The following is a 4,545-nucleotide window of genomic DNA, read 5'->3' as shown; positions in this document are numbered from 1 at the left end:
AGCTAAACCCCGCCTGGCGTCTGTGGGTCTCCATTCCCTGCGCAGGCGCTGTAACTTTCAGCTGCGTGGAAATCCTTTTGCGTTAGGGTAACTTGTGGAGTGAGAGTGAGGTTGAACCCCTTTGAGGGGTTGGTCAACGAAGGACCGTGGAACAAAATCATGCAGCGTTCGGGATAGCTCAAAACAGGAGAGGGGAATGAGCTCCCTTCGTCTAGAAAGGTAGCACCTCAAGGGAGAACGTTCAGCCTTGCTTTTCACCTAATGGGCTGGTTGACTGTGCAAGGAAAGATGCATTCTCCTTAAACCCATACACCAGCTCCCTGTCTTCCTTTTTCAAGATTGTAATAACCAGAAAGCCCCATTTAGTTCAAATGGCTAATTTATTTCCAGATGAATAAGCATAGGATTGCAGGCCTAATTATTGACTGAAGCTGTGAACACTTAGACAACTGATTTAGTCTGCTGCACTGGCCATTTTGAAAACTCGGTGAGGTTCTAGCTATTTTATTCTGTCCTTTAAAAGAGCCAGAATTACTTTAAAGAACGATATCCCCACAACTCTTACAAAGCCTCAGGCTTCAATACTGAACACATTTGCTAGGGAGTCCCACTGAAGTAGAACAGACTTGCCTCTGAGGAATAGGCACAAGGTAACAGCACTGCATAACTGTCTACTACTGACTCTCTCTCTCTCACACACACACACAGACCCAAGTTGGAGTGTGTGTAATTGACTTTCTCCCATGTTTGCTTTATGGTAAACTTTCCTTGCTTTATCACTTTCCTTGCTAAGGAGACCTTCTGTGAAACTTCAAAGGTTAATTATCAGTCTTGGCCCAGAGCGCTGGTTGGTTATAAGCCTTAACAATTTAGCTGCCTCTTTTGAGGAGATCAAGCTTACAGGGTTTTTCCCTCCATGTAATGATCTCTTGAGCTCCCCACTTCCTTATGTCAGAAAGGAGGGGCATAGGGCTCACACACACACAAGCTTACTGCAGCATGAAGAGGCTCCACTTGCTCTTTGTTGAGGACATTCCCTCATAACGGAATCCCCACCTCACTGCTACCTTAAGCCAGGCTGAAGCTGGTCTAAGGTAGGTAGGCAAGCTGGCATGAAAAGAGTATTTCCATTGGGAACATGGAAGGCAATCTGTGGCGCATGGAGGAAGAGAAGTCTTGAGGTGAGATGGCCAGTCATGGGTGGAGATCCACTCAGTCACAATTGGCCTAGAGCAGTGTTGTCCAAACTTGGCCACTTTAAGATGAGTGGACTTCAACTCCCAGAATTCCCCAGCCAGCATGGCTGGCTGGGGAATTCTGGGAGTTGAAGTCCACTCATCTTAAAGTAGCCAAGTTTGGACAACACTGGCCTAGAGGGCTGCTGAGGAACTGCTTCCTGCCATCTGGGCCCTGTGCTCAGTGCCTGTTTTGCAGTGTTCTCCCTTTGGCTGCAAGGCAAATTGGAAAACCAGCTCCCATAGCCATTTTTTTCTTTCCCTCCTCCTTTTATTTTTTAAACCTACTCAACCTAGAGAACTCTAAGCCCTGAAATTTGTGTCCAGCTTCATGCATGTAACTAAAAGTATAACTGAAAGGATCCTGCACTTGTGCTTCCTTAGCCTTCCTCAGTTCCTCTCCCATGGGATGTTCCTCTGAAAAACTCACTCTACCATTGGATGTAAGCCAGTACAGATTTTGCTTCAGCGTGCAGTCACATATTTTCCTCTTCTATCCTTTTGGATGACAGAGATGTATTGTATGCTTTGATTTGACACAAGAATCTTTGCAATTATTTCTCAGGCCTCTTCACAACACTTATCTAGTGGTAGCATCCAGGTTGCAAAAACCTGGATGACCAGTAGATGGCAGCCAACTGTCAGGCCTAGCCCAAGGAACTCCAAGAGACCGTGTAAATTCAGTCCAGCAATGTTTATTAGCTACAACCTCTAGCAAGAATCTTCCCAGACTGAAACCCCAGTTCCCAAGTAATGCCAGCCACAACATTGTGAATTCCTCAGGGAGGTGCCAGTCTCATCCTCTTATCTCTCCCTCTCGCCTCAGGAGATGAAAGAAAACATTTTTCTCCCTGAGTCTGGCCTTCATAATTCCATTCCATCACACCAACAGAGACAAAGCTCTCAATCTTTGCTGTCACCTAATGGTCAATATAGGGGGACGCGGTGGGGCAGCGGCTTAATGACACTGAAAGTTGCCGGCCAGAAATGGTCGACACTTCAGCGGTTCGAGCCCAGCTCCGGGCGGCAGAGTGAGCTCCTGTCTCCTCCCCAGCTTCTGCCAACCCAGCAGCTCAAAAGCATCCGCGAGTAGATAAATGGGGACTTTCACCCCGGTGGGAGGAAAAAAGCTGGCAGCACCTTGCACGAGAGATGGGACCAGTTGCCAGTAACGGAGAAGCCACGTACACCTGAAAAAGGCGCGAAGCAACGGAAACCTCGCCTCCTGCGCTCGCCAGCTGGGCTCTCCTCTAGGAAGGAGGCAAAGGCAAACCGCTTCCGAAACACCTTGCCATAAAAACTGCAGGGACTCGTCCAGGCAGTCGCCACAGAATCGGTCATGATTGAGTGCGAATAAAAAAAAAAAAAAGGTTGATATGCTGACTTGTTGATAGGTGAATAATTATTCTGGAAAAATTACATGGATGCACTCCATAGTTGAACGCATCTCTCACACACCAAACCCCTAATTTGAACTCTAAGGACATTTATACTGTACAGTGGCAGCTGAGTCCTATGCTGCAGTTAAGAGAGGTTAACTTTTTGCTATCATCTAATGATGATAGGGCTGAATTTAAAACACAAGGCCATTAATCTGTCACTATAACCTAATCTTGTTTCATTTCTTGTCCTCTCTCTATTCACATTAAAAAGCTGAAGCATTACATCACTTAAAATTTTATGGATTTACCCCCCGCTTCTTTTTGTTTTTTGTTTTTTGAGGTAAAATGAAGTTCTAACTTGGTTATACACTTGCATATAATTTTTTTCTCCAAGTAGCATTATGTACACATACAAATAAATGCACACTTCTCTGAAAAAAATACATCACATTTTATTTTTAAGGAATTTTCCATTGCTATTAAATCACCTTTCTTTTAAAACTAACCAAACTTGGGAGTGGATATACTATCCACATGGGATAAATAATGTATGGCTCTTCCTGAAAAGGCTGTAGATACTGATCAAGAGATATATTTTGAACTGGCGACATTGCAATGACATTTCCTTAGTCAAACATCTTCACCCCCACACAAAATGCCATGAGTGCTTCTCTTGCACATTTATATAAAGAATGTCTTGCCCTTATGGAATTTGCAGAACTGCATGCATTATCAAATAAAATAAACTTAAATCCCATAAATTCTTATTCCAAAAATTGGAAACATAAGAGAGATCAATATCATACCTCTTCCAAATCAAAACGATTCTCCAGATTCAACATGAGAGAGCCCAATTAGGTAAATTACAACCGGGAAAGCAAAATTTGCAATTTAGGGTGCTTCTGTTCAAGACACATCATTCTATGCCTGGTCCAAAATACATTCTTCTACTACTATCACAGCCTGTTAGCCAGGATTCTGAGGCCATTGACCACACTCAGAGCTTAATTGGTTTGTTCTTGGTGATTTTATGGACTACTTTTTCTTTTCTTTTTGTATCTGTAAAACTTGGGGCTCCGAGCAATTTACTGATTGCTCCCCCAATTATGTGTGGAATATAATACTTCTGCCCAGCATGTAAAACAATTGAGACTGCTATTGCACATATACCAGTTACACCATAGTGTTTGCTTAGCTGAACTTATATTCTTTAAATCCATTTAAATGATTGATTAGACTATATTTCAAGAAAAAAGCAACTCTTTCTCTTATCTTTGTGTTAAGGAAAACCTCTACACTGCAGTACTGTCTGATATTAAATCTGAGATGGCAACAGATTAAAAAAATAATTATCTGCCAACTGAAGTCCTAGAAAACTATCTTTAACATTTTGTCATTTTTAATTTTTAATATTTGTCATCCCAATACATTAACACACTACAAAAAATAATCTCTAAAATGTGTTTTTATCTTGCATTCTGATCAGTTTAAGAATGTCAACACACTTTGGTTAATTAACCTAGTCCTTAAAACTTGCAAAAATAATTGAACTAAATCCTGTACTAATGAGCAAGAATTCCTTTCATATCCAGAGACACAGTGGCTCTTCCTTTTTCATTTGCAAACTCAACTTCCAAGCCAAGATAGAAGCAAAATGATGGATTTCTACCCAAATTACAGGAATTTTCAGCCTTTTTGTTTCTCTTTGTCCAGATAAGGAAAGCAAAGACAGTTTTGAGCACTTGCAGGACACTCAAATTGACAAGAGCAGATTCAACACTGTAAAAGAAACAATCATATATGTGTATTTTAAAAATAAGTAGGGTTCATATTTTCTTCCTGGATAGGTACATGGGGAGCATGGGTGCTTCTCCAGTGAATTTAATTTTTTTATCTCAATTCTTAAAAGCACTACAATAGTTTTAAGC

This window comes from Python bivittatus, unplaced genomic scaffold (assembly GCF_059951505.1).
Source record: "Python bivittatus isolate LINGU-HERP-01145 unplaced genomic scaffold, Pbiv_v1 ctg000020_np1212, whole genome shotgun sequence".
Lineage (NCBI taxonomy): Eukaryota > Metazoa > Chordata > Lepidosauria > Squamata > Pythonidae > Python > Python bivittatus.
Note: the sequence above shows the minus strand (reverse complement) of the source record.